The sequence below is a fragment of the Scleropages formosus genome, chromosome 5 (assembly GCF_900964775.1).
Source record: "Scleropages formosus chromosome 5, fSclFor1.1, whole genome shotgun sequence".
NCBI lineage: Eukaryota > Metazoa > Chordata > Actinopteri > Osteoglossiformes > Osteoglossidae > Scleropages > Scleropages formosus.
Window position 1 is genome coordinate 1753210 of NC_041810.1, and position 18814 is coordinate 1772023.

Here is an 18814-nt window from a genome sequence, read left to right on the forward strand (position 1 = left end):
CCTGTTTTGGGGGGAAAAAAACAGAAAATTTACTGTTTTAATGACTGTTACAGTTTAGATGATTGTTGTTGGCTTAATGTAGAAAGTTGAGGAACAGAGTTGGAAAAATGTTTGGAATGTTTATGGATATTATGTACAGTAATTGCATAGGTGATGAAGTGGCACAGACTATTATTTGAAGTCATGCCTCTACCTAATGTATAATGTAAAATCCTCACAATTGTCTGAGTAATGGCAGCAGAGGTCTACAGAGGAAAGAGGTCCAACATGAGTGTTACTACAGAACAAACCAATGCCACCTTAGCACAATTTCACAGTTTTCAGTTTTTTTGTTTTTGTTTGGGGGGCGTGGTGGCGCAGTGGGTTGGACCTGGTCCTGCTCTCTGGTGGGTCTTGGGTTCGAGTCCCACTTGGGGTGCCTTGCGGTGGACTGGCGTTCTGTCCTGGGTGTGTCCCCTCCCCCTCTGGCCTTATGCCCTGTGTTACCGGGTAGGCTCCGGTTCCCTGCGACCCCGTATGGGACAAGTGGTTCCGAAAATGTGTGTGTGTGTTTTTGTTTGGAAAAAAAAAATGCAAACTGGAGATAGCTGTTTATACTTTTCTGCACCAAAAATGGTGTCTACATGGTTTTGTTCTACTGGTTGTAGTAGGGATGGGAACTTGCATGCATACCATAACTGTGCCAGACATTTAGCTTGACGGAAAAGTTTTGCGCTCCTGAGAGCTCATTATGATGAACGGAGTGAATATGAAAAGGGCAACTTATGTAAAATGAAATGTTCTGAATCACAATACTGTGTATGTTCTGGAGTCATGGGGTTTGGGAAATTATGGGTCCTTTGGCATATATTTTCTTTGAGTAAAAAAGCATAAAATGGCAGACTAATGAGTATGATAAACAATTCAGTCAAGTGTATGAATTTTTACACATATTGGCTGGAGAACATGCAGACCCCCAAAAGCCAGCAAACTGCGAGTTTTGCTGTAATGTCTTAGTTTTCACAAGTATGAGAAGTTGTTTTGCACTGCATATGAATTTCTCTGTGCACTGCTGCATTTTTCATGAGACGCTTGACTTAGCCCTCCGTGCAAGCTGTAATTCCAGGCTTGCTTCTCGCTTGCAGGGACTGCTATCGACTTGGTGCCTCGCCACCCACTCACCTGTCTCTTCTTTCCCCTCATCCCTTCTTTTCTTCTCACCATTTGTCTCTTTTATCTCGTGTAGAGTGGCCCTTGCATCAGTTCTGATGGAAGATACAATGCTGGTTAAACTAGTTTAATGGGATGTGACAATGCCCCATTAGTGTGTCTGCCACAATGGCACATGGTTTCTCTAACAATCAGATGTAGAGGTTTCTCCCCATCCGTGGTCCTGATCAAGGCAAGATGTCACTGAGCTCCTGCTCTAATGGTAACCTTCTTGTAAGCTTGGTTTGCTGAGATTCAAGGCCTGCCTTACCCATAGAGCTGATGTTCTTTATGTGCACTTTGAAAGCTAAGGTGTGTTGCCTACATTTCATGAGTAAGCACCAGCAGATATTCTGGCACTCTTCCCCAAATGGGTTATAATAGCAGTAAGGGTAATGGGATAGGTTAAGATCTGTCTTGACCCTCCCTAAGTTTGTGGTCTCTTACAGCAATAAACACTGTGCTCATGCTACAGTTTATTTTAGCAATGCTGCATCTCCAAGGAGACAACTTGTAAAATGTGCAGATGTGCTGCTAAGATTATCTTGTAGAGTTGCAGATGGAGCATTGTGTTAGACACCTGTTGCAACCACAATAACCACAGAGCTCCTGGTGGCATTACTTATAATTAGTATTGGGGTGGTTGGGTTCAAGATGGGAGCTGGGGGTGAGGGCAAGTTTGGGGTTGGGGTTGGAGTTAAGATTAATGCTGGGGATTAGAGAAAGATGGCCTCAGGGTTAGGGTTAGGATGGACTCGTTAAATTAGTTTTAGTGACACAGAAGTTCTGTCTGTATTCCATGCGTTCATCTGAATGACTAATTTCTGTTTCTGTCATGAGAATTGCCATTCATTATGGCATTATACATCTTCGTTTTGAATGGTCAGCTGCCTTCTCACAGCCTAGGAGTGTAACAAACCCTCAGGCATCCAGTCTTTGCAGCCAGTCCATCTTTTTAGGTTTGGACCAGGTTTGATGGAAGGGTGTTGCAGAAAACAGGCTCAGAACCCAACTCTATTTATCAGCAGAAGCAACTGTGCCTCTACTTCTGCCTGGGGTTCCCTCCTCATCCCGAAGTCCCATCACTCCCTGCCCTAGGGGGTGAGGATCTGTCAGGAGTGAAGAGGAAGACTGGCATGCTGTTGTCGGTGACAGAGTCTTGTGCTCTCACTGTGTTCCCAGTGGATGCTTTAATGAAAACTGTGAGCCAGCCTTGGCAGAAACAGCCTTTATAAAATAGTGTTGGCTCTACACTCTACCAAATCTTCCAGCATATCGGAGCAAATAAAAACATCTCAAGTTGTTCTGGTCTATTCACATATTTCAATTTCCTGCAAACTGGCCCTTGGTTTTCATAAAGTAAGTGCGCCCATTTAAATGCATTAGTGTGTATGACATGCAAAATCCCCTTGTAGCAAAACAGCGACGCGTGTTAATATGGTCAATACATTTGACAGTCAGCCAAGTTTCACAGCTGAAGCACTGTGACAATGTCAGGAAATAAGATGGATTCTAGTGCTGTTGTGTTAAGAAGAAAAAACTGAACAACCTTGATGTTCCATCACAGGTATTTAACAGCAGCAAAGCCAAAGTTCACTTGCTGGGTTAAGTCATGTTAACGTTACATCTTCCACAGCACCAGGCTGGACCAGGAAACCCATGCCCCCATGGAGAAACCCCCCACTTGAGGTGTGTAACCTTGCAAGTTGCCTCTCTCGTTGACTCTTTCTGGGGGACAGCCCTGGGGCTTGTGGGTTCCTAGGTTCCTGGCGGTTGGGGGTGGGGTGGAAATGTGCTGGGACAAGCATGTCATCGTCCCCGGTGCCAGCAGGCATCTGATTTATGCAAGACTCACTGTGAGCGACAGGCAGAATATTGAGGCCTTTATTAGGCCATCCATCACCGTCGCACCCCCAGCCTGCAGCCCCCACCATGCAACGGCGATGCGCTCAGCTGCCGTCTCCTCTCTCTGCTGCTGGGGTGGGGGGGCGCAGCTTCAGCCTGCTGGACTGAGGGCCCCTTTGCATTCAGACAGGAGGTGATCACACAGCCTTGGAGCCCTCAGCATCCCCCCGTGGGAACAGTGTTGCCGTCTTTCTTGGGAGATGGTGAAGGTATCAAATTTAGGGTCTTTTTTTTTTTTTAATTTTATTTAAAAAAACACATTTACACAGTGTTTAAGGCAGCCAGACAAAATGCATGAATTTATAAAATAATCAAAACTTACAGATTTCAGTATGTCTTGATCATTTTTGGTCTTGATTCTCCTCTCACGGGTATCAGGTCAGAGAGCATTTCCTTCCTGAGCTTGTTGAAAGCTTTGTGAGTCCTACCGTACTTGCAGCTTTTTGTCTTCGTATTCTCCTGTTTGTATAAGAGCCTTCGTTAGGTAGCTACTAGATTATGTACCCTGTAAGTGCAGCTGTACTGCTACCAGATTGCATTTCAACAGTCTGTATCCATGCTCCCTGCCTGTTGCTGGATACATTTTTGTTTACTCAATTGAATTTTGCTTTGAAGAAATGTATATAGTCCAAAATGTGTAAGGTTAGCTGTAAGAATAGTGGACACAGCTGCAGCCTTCACCTTGTATCCTTCTTACTGCTTTAGTATCCTTGAGCAAGTAATTTACTCAAAAATTGCTCTAGAAATACATAAATGACTGTAGGTACCATAGCATTGTAAGTTGCTTTGTAGAAAAGCATCCACTAAACAAATGTAAATGTGTTTTTCAGGACATGGACATATAAGCTAAAAGTAGAAGAAATGGTAGGGTTTCTGTTGTAGCACTCTAAAGATAGTTTCTGAATTCAAGGAGTAAAATATCAGAATATTCAAATAGATAACAGCTAGAAGCTACTTTGGACTAAAATGTTGGCTAAGCAGCAAAACAGCTGAAATCAGTGTGGCATGAAATAGTGTAGTACCCTGTGGCTTTATAGGTGCACCTGGCTTTCTTACGTGAGATTCCATTAACATTCTGTCCTAAAATGCTGAAGGTTCCAGCATAGATTTTTTTTTTTTTTTTGACTTTCGGCAATATATAGGGGACTCACCTGTTGAACAAGTTCTGCCACACCTTCTTCCTAGTTTTCCATGGTGAATTCACAAATGTGACTGGATGGTGGAAACTGGGCATGAAAGGTCATTGGTAAGCTCCTGAACACGGCTGATGGTCTGCTTCCACCACCACCCCCATCGATCAAGTGTTATTTTGACGGTGGCTCCCAGTGGGATTGCCAGAGAGTATTACACCACACACAGGTCTCACCATAGACAGTAATTAAAACTATAGGTATCACATTGTGAGGGAAAAAAAAAAAATAAAGACACAAAGGAACACTATCAATGGTAGGCAGTGCTGAAACACAAACAGCATAAGTTGTCTGTGCCATGAGATAAGTCTTATGAGGCTGCTCGTTTTGTATTGATATGAAGGGGATCAAATGAATTTTCTTTCATGCGAGTACACTGTCAGGAAAGACGGGATGTCGTAAGCTTCCTTGCACAATGGCTGTAATAATGAGTGATAGACCTTTAGTAGATAAAGAGCTAGTGTGACACAAAGCAGTAGATAAAGGCTTGAGGTTTGACATTTGTGTTTTCCTGGGCCTTCAGAGGACGAGGTATGGATGGATGCAGGTCAGGACCATGCAGAGGGAGATCTGATTTTCCTTGAAGCATTAACCCACATCTTCCCACAGCCTTGCTTAGTTGCATTTTATCACACTGGGGCTTGGGGCGACAGGTCTTCTAGCACCTAGTAATAAACTTGTATTTTTGAGTAAAGACCCAGGAGGAAGACTCTCAGAAGAGCCAGCCACAGTATCCCCACAGTAAAAAGAGGACAAGAGATGCTTTGTGGGTCTGCTAAATCACCCTTTTTGTTGAGGCCAGGAGTCCAGCAGGCTCCTTGGGGTTTTCTACTGCATCACAGAAGAAAAACTGTTAAATCAGATGGATCCAAGTTTTATTAAGCTATCAAGCTAAACAGTCTATGCACTGTTGCCACTTCTGAAGAGAAGACCAAAAGCTGAAGCTATCAAGATTTATTTTTAAAAACCAGATACAAGCCTGTGCAAATGAATTGTTGCACATGTTCTTTGTTACTCTAGTTAGAGAAAACCATCCGCAGTCAACAATAATTATTGTTTCAAGAGTTCCAGCAAAGATCTTGACACTGCCAAAATTAACATTGCAGACAGATGGTTTTAGGTATTACAGCCCAGATAAGAGTATTTCTTCAATTAGTCTTCAGTTCTTGGAGGATATTAAAGGGGTTATACACATGGAAATGGGTCCAGGCTGGTTTTCTGTCCCAGGTACTTAAGTAGTCACAGTCAGATAAGTAATACTGGGTTTTATTTAACTGACGTTAGCTTTTTAGACAGTGTGTAGCTACTCTCTTATTAACTGGTATCCCATATCGGGTGTACCCTGTGTAGCCTACCATCCACGAAGCTGCATAGGTCCAGGAGAGGTTCTGGACAACCACAACCCTGCCTCAGGTCATTGAGGTCAAAGAGTAGCTTTTTTTCAAACTGTCCTTCTTTATATCAGCTGTTCCTGTTGCAGTGCAAAGCCAAATGCTTCTGTTTATTAATCACAGGGAGTATGGGGGTTGGGGTTGGCGTGGGGGGGGTGCAGAAAACAGATGGGTATCCATGAGTTATGGAAATGTGCAGAGAGTAATTAAACATTGCACACTTCAGTGGCTTGCGTTATTTAATCTCCCTGTAGTCCTTGGGGGACCGAGCAGCCTTTTGGGTGGAGTGGAGGTTCGAGTGACGTGGGCCAGAAACATGACGCGGTATCAGGAACACTCTGGGGGGTGGGTCAAACCCTCTGTCTGCGCTTCAACCAACTCTTCCACTGCTGTGAACCACATTTGCTCTTGTGGCTCCCGACTACCTTGACTTTCTTATTTCCCAGCTGACTTAGCCTCTGGGATTTGGGGAAGAAAATAAATCAGTGATAAGGACTTCTTTTCAGAATTGTCCTTGAAAGCATCTTGTGAACTGCAAAACAATTCCACATTTGGAAAAAAAACTCCTTCTAAAGAATTACTATTTTACAGAGCAGCTCTTCAGATCATCCCGTCTCCCCTTATTGTCTTCTGAAGTGAACCACAGTAGGGACTGCAAGTGTTTTGTGCTCCTGTGCTTTCATGGAAGGTACAGACTGTAGCAGTCTTTCTTTTTTTTTTTTTAAATTTTTTTAAGAAATCTTCTCCCTATAGAAGCACAGCACATATATGTTGGCAAAATCGGCGCAGGAACAAAGTGTTAGTCCAGATCTGTAGTTAAAGCTCAGCTGAGGCCCGTCCCAAAAAACGGCACAAGGACTTGGTAGAGGCTGCCAAAATGCTAATTTGCCCTCTTAATTTATTTACGCAGACAAAGCCACCCGCTGTTTTTGAACTACACACAAGAAAGCTATTAGGTGAGGGAGAGGTGCAGCTTTTAAGAGGATTGAGGTTTAGTGCACTGTAAGCGTTTTCCTCGACTCATGCTGTGTCTGTAACTATCTTCTGTCCAGGTGGGGCCTGCGCAGCTGCAGTCGCTCGTACATCACACACTTCCCCGTAGTGGCATGCCTTCGGGCAAGCGATGCGCCGGTACCGCACTTTAATTCATTCTCATCTTCAGGTCCCATCCGATGCTGTTCCTGTCCTAATATACGATCATCAGCTGGCTGAGCAGAATTGTTTTGGAATAAATCTGGCAATAAAAAGCCTATTAGGGCTTAATCAAAACAGAAATTTGGACTTCTACAGGTTTAGGAGACACAGCAAAATTAAAGTGAAAAATTTGCACAATTAGTTTCACCATAGAGGGCATTGAATTTAGTGCTCCGAGCTTACTGAACTGGAAAAGTAATTTTAAAAAAAAAAAAAAAAACATGGGTATGCATTAAGCACAGGTAGCATTGTGGCTACAGTTGCCCCTTCCACTCAGGGGTTCCAGGTTTCAGTTTCACCTCCTAGACTTATATTTGTATTTGCGTTAGTAAACGTAGTAATGTTCAGTATTTCGCTTTGAATAGTGCTTTTTACATGCTGTAAGGTTATTTTCACTGGTAACTGTTTAATTTAGGAAGATTTTATAATACTACAACAGCCGGTGGTTTGATAGGTCTAAGAATTACTTTGGAAAACATTCACAGAGGATCATTAATCATTCATCCTGTCATTGATTGAGTTATGGATCAATGAACAATCAGTTAGAATGTAGTAGAAGTTTGTGGATCTTACGTGCCGTGACATTCCCGTGTTGCGGAAGCCATGGACTTCCAGTTTATTGGATTATTAAATAAGCGCGCGTTAATTTGCATGTTGATTCCGTCCTTCAGCGCCCTTGTTGTGTTTATGTTTTGTTTCATGCAAGATTACCCAGAAACCTTTCATTTTCATCTGGCGGTAAGCTGCTCAGTGAAGCGACTGATTTTCCACAAATGGTAGGACTCGTCATGCTAATTCCACCCACACCTGGGGATCTACCATGCTTCTCATTAACAAACCTTGGTTATCAAATTTGTGCTATCAGCATCAATGCTAGCATTCTAATTTTTTTCGTTATGACCCTTATAGGTGAGCCTCGCTATTACCATTCATGTCGTTTTTTGTTACATACATGTTACATTTTGTATAAATAAAATGATGGTTTTCTCCAACTTAGGATGTCAAGCTAGATTTCGAGCGCTTACAGTAAAAATGACCTAGGTGTGTATCAATATAGGGAAGGTGGGATTTGAACCTGGGCTCCTTTTAAATTAATTTCACTGAAGTCTTATCTAAACAGCAGTACTGAGAGAACTGGAAATATGTATGCAGTGGAAGCGCTCTAACTATAGTGACCTCTAAATCATGTACATCAATAATGTAAGAAAACAGACCTAAAATATGAGATGAGCACATATTGGTGCTTTCGCATCGGATGACACAGTGGTGCAGCGGGTAGCATTTGAATATGGGTGTGAATCTGACCGAGGAGTTCTCAGCAGAATATGTTCTCTGCATGTTTATGTGGGTTTTCTCCAGTTGCTCTGGTTTCCTCCCACAGTACAAAAATATGTATGTTTCAAGTGACTCTAGTCCGCTAAATACCACATACTGATCATTATACATCTGTTGAATGAATACAAATTTTTGTTACCGTTTGGAAATTTTCCTGATGTTGCAAGACTTTTAGACAGGATGTACCGTACTAAATCAAATTTTAGCGATTACCTGAAAATTAACATTTATTGGTTGTCCAGTAATGAATGAAGGTAATGTTCACAATCTGAATAAAAAAACCATCCTTGTGGTCACTTTTGTTCTGTAAAAACACAGGACTTCAGTGTACCTTGAACAGGACAAGGTGGACCTCCTCATATGTTGTATCTCTGATGTCCACAACAGATGCTAATGTCATCACATCATCCCAAAAGATTTTTAAGAGACCACAGATCTATTTTTTCTGCAAGATTTATCCTGTATACTAATCTCATACATACAACATAAAGTAAACACAAAAAATGCTCACCGAGCATGGAAAGCCGTAGCTTTGCAATCTATAAAAATGAGTATATCTTCGTTTGTTTTTCCTTAATTAGAACAGCCAGATAAACTGAGAGCACTGCTTCTTACTTCCAAACTATGCTAAGCTGTCCATGATGAAAAAGAAGATTCCAGATCACTGTGCATAATTAACTTACTTCATTTTGCCACACCTTGCCATGCCTCTGGGTGTTTCTGAAGTCCACCATAGTTTCCTTTTGTGGCTAGGGAGTGAAACCCCTCGACTGTGTAGTAGGGTAGCCTGCTTGAACCCCACTGGTATGAGGCTATGGACCCCCCTCCTGCATTCTGGCAGAATATCTGTAGACAAAGTATTTCTTCTGTATTACAGAACTGTTTTAGGAGCAGATGTCTTATCGTTCATTACAATAGAACATATTAAAATCAGCACCATGGATAGGGCCTGAAGTCGTGTTAAAATGGCAAACCGTTTGTGACTTAAGTTCCTTTCTCGGTTTTTCCTTGATTGTAAGGTATAATAATACTACTGGTAAGGATGGGCAATTGTAAATAACATGCTGCCAACTCAGTTTGCTGCCAGGAGCATAAGTGCTGTGGTGCTCTTGAGCTAAGTATGCACGATAAGTTGTATTTTTGTAAACCGATGAATAAACCTATTACTCTGTGTGTAAAAGCATCTTACTTATCAGATGCTTTTCTCCAAAGGAGCTTCCAATGAACTCTATGCACTGTTACCAGCCCACACACCTTATTCACCGCAGTGACTTACACTGCTATATACACTACTTACAATGGGTCACTCATCCATACATGAGTGGAACACACTCTCTCTGTCACTCACACACTATGGGTGAACCTGACAGCCTGTCTTCGGACTGTGGAGGAAATGCACAGACATGGGAAGAACATGCAAACTCCACCCAGACTAAACAGGGACTGAACCCACATCCTCTCACACCATCCACATGCTATGAGACAGCAGCATTACTCGTTGTGCCACCTGGTACTGTAGGTACTGCCTTTCTCTGCTGGATCTACATATCCTGTATTTTTTTGTCGTCTCTTATGACTGCTGAAGAAAAGGAAATTGCTAAATAACAGTGTTGCCTTTTCTGGATTGATTGGATGAGGCAACTTGTTTGTTTCGGGAAAGCTGGATTAATATGACGGGGATTTGGATGAGAGGGGATCTGGTTGCCTGCCTTTGTAGTGTGGTGAACCGGGTGGAAAATCAGGGGAGTGCCTACTGAGAGGTCCTCGAACCCAGGATGTGCTCACATGAGATGGACAGAGCTGTAACGGCTGAGTTTTTCAGTTCCATTAGATGGCCATCCTAAGAATGTACTTTGAAAGAAAGCTGCTCCATTTACAGGGCTTTACAGTGCCGATGAAAGACTTCTGCTCTACTACTTTACTGTTGTTTCATTATGTTTAAAATGTTGTTGCTAGCCTGTCTCAGCACATGCTCCCCCTAATATTGCTCTCTGGAGAAAACAGGCACAGCAGACAAAGAAATCAAAAACATCTCCATCACTCTACAGTAACAGATTTTAGTTTATTCTTCAGTCCACCAACATCTGCTTCCCTGAGACACACTCAGAGCAGTCCAGAGTCTACCCTGGAAAAATAAGGTGTGAGGCAGGGTATACCCCAGGCAAGTGGGCAGTGACCTTAATCCTGCAGAACGGTGATGTTAACAGATGTTTTTTCCTGGTCTTCGTGGAGACAAAATTGGGTAATATAAAATATACGATGCAAAAATTTTCCATATGAATCGTGCAGGAAGTAAGATAGTGATCAAGAATCCCCAGTTGTAACCTGAACATCCGGCTGAACAAATGGATAAAATGGATAAAGCAGCTTTGGCAAAAATGTTGGCAAAGCAATAGAACAACTGAACATAAACAAGAGATCAGGAGATCAGAAAGGCTGTGAAATCCATGTCTTCACACATGGTATGACACGGGCCTGTTTTATTTATTTTATTGTATTTGAATCTGCATTCCCCTGCCTTTCTCCAGACGGATTGGCAGGGGTTGCTGAGCTTGGGAATAATGTTAAATCTGTTTCATTGGCTGGCGGCCCTCAGCGCCGGCAGCTTCAAATTCAATCGTGCGGCTGCCACTTTCGCACCCGGATTTCCCAGCCAAGGGTGCCGACATGCCGCCATCGCCTCCCCTTGCCTTTTTTCATTCTGAGAGGCGTGCATTTGCGTTGCAAGCATTTTGATCGGTGCAGGAAAATGACAGCGCTTTCCGTTTGGGAACATAATCGTTCTACATAGACTGTCCTTGTTGCATTCGTACAGCACGGTCTTGGTGTCACGGCTGTTCTTTGCAGCTTCGATAAAGAGATTGCTCAAAACAGAACTCACTGCAACACCTAGAATTAAATTTCTACTGGGCTGTGACACAGGCAGCAGTCGTGCAACTGTCTCCTCGAAAGCCTTCATGTTTACCGAGCAAAATGAGAGAGGAAAAATATACTCAAGACTCAAAACATAATTCGCCATATGAGATTTTTCTCAAACCAGCAACTATACATTATTGTATGGAACAATGGACGTGCTTTAAAGACACGCGCTCAGTTCAGCCTGCACACGGGGGCAGCCTTCTGAGAGAGAATTTAAAAATGAGCATCATTTGTTTTGGAAGTATCTCTGTCATAAACATAAATTATGTATGAAAATTATATTTGGAAGGTTTCCATTGCTTGGCTCTCATCTCCGCACATGTAACAGCTGAAAATTGCTTGTGTGTGAATGTGTGTTAACCAAATAATCCCCCGCTTGTTCTTAGCCACGACTTTCTATTTCAGTCCCATCGGTCACAAACGAAGCCACGGCGGAAATATTATTGTACGGCATATTTACAGATGTATTTAGTTTAGCAGCCAACCCTTCGAACTCCCAATAACAGCAGAACTGCATGGTAATGATAAAATGGAAAACCTCCAGAAATCTGCATATTCTTGTAAAATTAAAGCTCAGGACATTTTTGCTGTTTTGTAGCTCATTAGCAAAGCAGCGCAGCATGTGTTGTGTTTGTGGGGAAACAGAAGGGAATTTGAAAATGGGTCAATTTGTGTTTCTTTACTTTGAATTTTCCAGCGCGTAAATGCGGAGAGAACTGCGATCTGAATTTTGCAAGCAGAGCAGGGAGAGCGGCAGCGCTTTCCAGCGTACATCAGCAGCCCGACGTGCGTTTGAACGCTGGCCTTGCTCTAATGAGGGAAACGGCGCCGGACCAGAAGCGGGAGCCGTTTGTTTGCGTTCTCCCGAGTGCCCGAGGAGTGCGTTCCCCGCGTTTCCGCTGCGGAGCATTTGACGAGAATGCTGCCGTGGAGGAGGAAGACGGACGGTGCTTTTAACGCAAGCGCCCAACACTTTCTGAGATGTTTGCTATATGGCGGTTACCGTAGTGACAAAGAGAACAGGAAAGCAGGTGCTTCACTTCACGTGTTTCGGAACATGTTTTCAAAGACCTTGATTTAGGCTCCTTTATTTGCGTTTTTCTCCAGAAGCATTGAGCATTATGTGCTCCTCAAGCTAAATTGGGTTTACAGAATGAGAAATCAGACCAAACAGTTTTGCTTAATCCTTGTATATCTTCCAGAAATACCAAATCAAACTCAATAACTCAACGCTGTGTCAAAATGTCTTGCCGTCTTGCAGAGTTGACAAAAAACGCTGCAAAATGAACATAAGGAATTTTTAATGCTAAAATGTCACCCTTTTATATTTAACAAAAGTGTTCTCTACACAGCATAACTACAAATTGGCCCACGTAATTTTTGTTTATATATTTACATACTTATGTGTATACTTATATACTTTATAACCTGTATATTGCTGAGAAGTTTTCAGTATAATTTCCTTTTCATGAGTGTGTGTGTGTGGTACAGTCTATGGTTCAGTGTGATTATTTCCACCATATCGTGTGTGTGTGTGTGTGTATGTATATACAGGTGTGTTTGTGTGTGTGGGCGCATGTGTGAACCAGCATGCTGTTGTGTGTGTGTGTGTGTGTGGCAATAAACTCCTCTTCATTCAGGTCGTGTCACAGGCCAGGCGTTCCACAGTCAAAAGCCACTTTCATCTGCCGACTTCAAATGTGCCTGTCATCCCGTTCAATTACACCGGGGGAAATGGGTATTGTGACACACGGAGTGTCGATTCAAAGCCAGAGCTGAAACAAGAAGTGCAAAACACACACTCTACCTCCCTCGCTCACACACATGCGTACACACAAACACAAACACACATTTAAATAAATCCCCTGCGGGTGTGTGTGTGTGTGTGTGTGTGTGTGTGTGAGACAGAAAGAGCGAGTGAAACCTGCAAGGAGCTCTGAATGTCAAGGAGTGTTTTTTCATAAATGCTGGAGAAAGACAGGCAAAGAACTGAGAATTATATACATACAGTATAATGGAGAATTACCTGGAAGTGCAGCCCTTCAGAGATCCCTTTCCTCTCATGGACTGTGTGGTCCTGCTCTTCCTTTTCCCAAATGTGGGAGAGTTTAATGCCTTAAAGCCTTTCCTTGATATGAGGATTGTAAAAGGATCCTCGGGCAGATCTCCTCCTGAGACTGGCTGCACTTGTGGGTGCTTTAAAAAGACAAGTCTAGGTATCTCTTCAAGAATGATCTCTTAGAGCAGTTAATTCCACACTAGCCACTGCCTTCTCACCACCACCCTGATGACTGGTTCTGAAATGCAACAAAAGCAACCACTTGGCAAATCTTGCAAATAATCCCATTTCATATTCCAGACTTGTAGAGTCAATGCTCTTCCTGCATCCATTATTCAGGAACAATGTCCTTTTTTTTGCTTCTAATACATGGCATGCAATATGTACTGTACCGGGCTTGATTGAAAAGTTTTAAAACTCTACCTGTCATTTTGCATCTGAAAATTCCTTGGGGTTGGGGACCTTTTCCTTTTCAAAGTATCGTACTTCACAGTCCACACACCTCTTGCAGCGCTCTTGAGAGGCACGACTCCTCAGAGTTATGCAGCAGCCTATTGTTTGACATTGTCCAAATGGAAGTTGCTGTAACTTTTTTTCACATTTTCACAACATGAAAATTACAAAATTTTCTGCGTTCCAAGGGGTGGATTCAAGATTTCAGAAGCCTCTCAGTACTTTTCCTGAGCTTATCCAATTGCACCTCTTTGATGAAACATCATTTGTAGCCATCATTTTGAAATTGGTTAAACTTTTGGGTGCAAGAGCTGAAGGACCCAACAGAGAAAGGTCCTACTGCTGGTGTACAGGCACAAGGCCTTCACCTCGACTCCGACACGCTGTAGTACAGCCAACCTCAAACCTTTTCAATCAACACTTGTACATATCCAGCCTGCCTCCTCCTCCTTTAGAAGAGTATAAACCAGACTCCCAGGTGCCAGTTATTGTTTACATCTGTGATACCATTAACTCATTATTTAATTTTGACAGTGAATATGATGTATGAATCTCAGAATGTCACTCTTTATTCCATGACAAGAGGGTACAGATTGTTTTCTGAAGTAAGAGTTCCTCCTCAATGGCAAGCTTTAACGTGATTCTCACCATTGGTTAAGATGCTAAATCACTTTTCGCCCATTCCAATGTCAGTAAGCAGATTGGGGAGAGGGTGTCCATCGCCTGGTGGCAGGTGCATGACATAAGTATCTGTGTCTTCTGTGCCCTTTGCCCCCTAGTGCTGGCACCTCAGGGCTAATTGACGCCTGCAGTGGGATGCTGGCAGCCAATCATTTCCTTGGGATAAGGGGGCAGCAGCTGTCGCTTTGCAGATAACGGCCAGGGAGCGAGTGCAGGGATGGGGAGAGGTGGTCTGATACATTCAGCTCCCCACCTTCTTGGTCAATGGTTTTGGATCCTCTTATCTGAGACTATAGGAAAGCTGTCTGTCAAGCAGCTGTCTAGAAGGTCACATAGGCATAACCTCATGACACTTGGGGGCTACTTCAGGTGAAAGGTAACCTGGTCTTTAGGTCTCAATCCCACCTCCACCTGTTTCATTTGCACCTAACTGAACATTTTCTTATACGTTAAGTTTCCTCCAAAGCTACTTACAGTGATTTACCCATTTGTACACCATGGTCATCAATCAGGTTAATCACCTTGATCAAGGATACAACAGCAGTCGGTGGGATTCAAACTTACAATTTCCAAATTGAAAGGCAGTGGCTTTGACCACTATGCTACCTGCTGCCCCAGCTATTATACTGTTACCAATTCTGTAAATCATACAAAGAAATAATCATAATAATAATCCTAGTCTGGGACTGCAAGTGTGATGGTAGTTAAAGTGGCTGCCTTTGATTTAAAGGACACAGGTTTGAACCCCACTCCTGATTAAGTATCTCAGTCAAGTTATTTACCCTGAACTGATATGGTAAAAATGACCCTGCTCTATAAATGGGTAAATTAGTGTAAATTGCTTTGGAGAAAAGTGTCAGGAGAACATGTAAGTGTAAATGTTTGTACGTGGTTGAGCATGTGGTGAAATGTTTACACCACTACCAGCTGGCTACTCTGACTGCAAGCCCTACAGACGCATCACTTCCTTGAGCCATTGCCCCCCCCCCTCACCCAGGCTCAGCTGTTTACCATACTGCATACTGCATGGTCATTTCACGTTCATTTGTAACAAGATTACTTAGTGAACAAAAAAACCAGCACAGCACTGTCATGTTGCACCTCGCATTGGCACACGCATGTACATTTGTTTCGTGTGAAACCAGAAAAGCTGTTTTTGGGTCTCTTGCATAATCCCGTTGCATATTTCACACCATAAACCGAATGCTCGTCTAAACAAATCTGTTTTTGGTTTCTCTCGCAGAATTTTCAAGCCAGGAACACATTTTCTTAGCTCCCTCAATATAGATCCTGCGTGTCAGTGCGAGGCAGCAACTCATCGAGTCCGACGAAATTGTTCCAGGCCTATGAGGACCAGAGTTCGGGTTCAGATTCAATGAGCGCTGTCCATGTCACACTTCATCCCAGGAGCCTTGACTTATGGTCCAGTGGAAGGGTCCCCTTCAGGGACACGATGGAAGGGAAGTGCAAAGGAAGCACATAAAACAGACAAGCAGCCTAGAAGGATGAAGCCATCTAGGGAGGATGGGATTGACGAACCAGCCGCGGCTTAAGATACTTATCACCCAGACCTGTTTTAACGTCATGATTGAAGCAGCTGCAGATCGGTCCTTGTCACGGGACATGACCGATCGCCCTGTTTGGTGTCTCATCAACGAAATGGCAACGTGAGAACTGCTCTGTACGTTTTGAGCGGTCACAGTATGTTTGCCACCTTGTTGTTGTGCCGACAGCAAGGGAGACATTTTAATCGCTGGGTGAGCAACGCTCACGTAGCAATGCAGAACCACCGTTGGGTGGCGGTGGGCGACAGGGGGAGAGCGCAAGGCCTTCCCTGACAGTGATTCATTGCCTTGCCACGTCCCTCTGTGTAATTTATGACCAGCTGCCATTTGTATTCCGTGGGGCAGGTTGGCACAGAGAGCAATTATGGCACACACCCGTCTTGTACAAAAAATCCTCACCACACACACACACACACACACACACACACACACACACACACACACACACACACACACACTCTCTCGATGGGTAGAACTTTAGTTTGTGTCACAGCTCCTCTCCCATAGCTGTCAGAGAGTGAGGAAAGCACATCTTCTTGGCTGCCATGCTCTCCTGACCGCGCATTGATTAGTGACTTGTTGCGGTCTGAAGCTGAAGCTCCTTTGTGACATACTCACTCTTATCATGTATTTCTCTCAGAGAATCTGTTGCGTGAGCCACTGCACCAACTCGAAGGGAAAGTGTGTTTTGTTTGCATCAGGAAATGCTCACTTTATTCCATTGTTAAGCTGTACTGTATGTTTTTATGTAAGTTTTGACCTGCCGAAGCCTTCCCGTGTGCCTCCCGTCCTGATCTCCGTCCACTGGCTTCCTGTAGCTGCATGTATCAGGTTCAACAGCGTGGTTGCAGCCTACAAGACAGCCAAAGGGTCTGCACCCTGATATACCCACTTTCTACACCCCAGTAACAGTTAGTTCTATATGCAGTAACTCACGTAACATTTACCAACAAAAACTACAGTATTGCCCAAACTTACATTTTTATTTATTTAGCAGACGCTTTCCTCCAAAGCAGCTTCCAATGAACTCTATGTATTGTTATCAGCCCACACACCTTATTCACCGCGGTGACTTACACTGCTAGATACACTACTTAAAATGGGTCACTCATCCATACAACAGTGGAACACACACACTCTCTCTGTCACTCACACACTATGGGGGAACCTGGATAGCATGTCTTTGGACTGTGGGAGGGAACCAGAGCACCCAAAGACTTACACTGCTAGATACACTGCTTACAATGGGCCACTCATCCATACATCAGTGGAACACACTCTCAGGGAACCTCCACAGCCTGAACAGCCTTTGACTGTGGGAAGAAACCCACAGACATGGGGAGAACATGTAAACTCCACACAGACTGAGCGGGGATCGAACCCACATCCTCTCAACAGCACCACTCGCTGTGCCACCGTGCCTCCCCAGAGTGACTGTGGTTTGATAATTACGTGGGTATAACTACAGCTCTTTGTTGTAAAATACACATTGTTTACTCTGAGCTGTAAGCTGATGTGGAGTAAAGCTTCTGCTAAATAAATGTAATTGGTCAGTGTAAGTCTCTGTGTTTACATGCTATATGAATGTTCCGTCTATGGAGAAGGTGGCATAGTAGTTAGACCCACTACTGTTGGGTTTAAAGGAGGACCCAGGTTCAGATCCCACCTCAGAGCAAGTACCTTAACACGGTAAATTGCTTTTGAAAAACATGTTATATAAACACATGTTCTAAGCATGTTATTTTGTATGATTGTCTGACTTCTGTGTCTGTCTAAATGGAGTAGTACTTATCTATGGTTGACCCAAAAAAGGGTGAAACTCATGTTAGAAGGAGATGTAAGAAGGATGGTGCAAAGTAATAGGAATAGGATTTTTGTGGGGGCTGGGGTTATTTTTAATACACCATATGAATATTAATATTGATGGAACAATGTTACCAGTGAACCATACATTTTTCATTATTTTAGAAAAAAAAAAAACGGAATCATAATATTCTCCTTTTATTTGCGTCCTTCTATATGTGTTCAGTAACTCAGGGAGACTCCCGGGCATACTGGGTTACTTTGGCTCTCGGAACACGGATTTTCTGAAAAGTGATATTTTTGTAGACGCAGAACCTTTTCTTCCTGCAAAAGATAGCAATGTTCCTGCTTTGTGCTCCAGCAAAAATTAATTTGTACATCCGCAGCGGAAGCTATTCGGACAGATTGATAACTGGTGAGATCAGTCAAATTTTGAGTTACACATTTTCTCCAGGTCATTGTCAGAGCAGGACGTGCTGAAAATTTGCATTAAAAAAACATCACCTTTGTCAACTGTTTATTCAAGCCAAAGGCAGCCACTGGAAATCACATAAAATAATGAGTTGGCAGATGTTGAAAGGAACTAAGTGGCAGCACTCGTGGCCGAGGAGCGCCGCACCACCCGAACGGCACACACGCCGCTCCCTTCCCGCTCACATTCTCGCAGGCCGTCTGACACGGAGAGGAGGGAGACGGCGTTGCCATGGAAACCGAAAGGACGGACTGTGAAAGCGGGCTTTAAGGAAATGGGGGAACGGGGCTGGGGGAGGCAAACAGGCAGGAAGCCGTGGCCCAGGGAAGAATCTGCATTTTTGCAGCGCTCCTGCACTGTGCCCGTCTTGTCTTTTTTCATCGGAAGCTGTACGGAGCGATTGGGAAGCAGACCGTTGACGGTTATTATTTTTTAAATTTTATTTTTATTTATTTTTTTCTGTGCCCTTCTCGCGTTGGGTTTTGCGAGCGTGTGTTTTCCTGCACCAAACGTGTCGTTGATGCCGTTCATTTTAATCTCCCTGTGCTCACCGTTCTGGCCATGCAAGGTCAAATAAATGAGCGGGTGCTTGAGGCCGAGGCTGTTGGGCGTGATCCTCTAACAGCAGCAGGAGGCAGCAAGACGAGGGCTTATGCTTG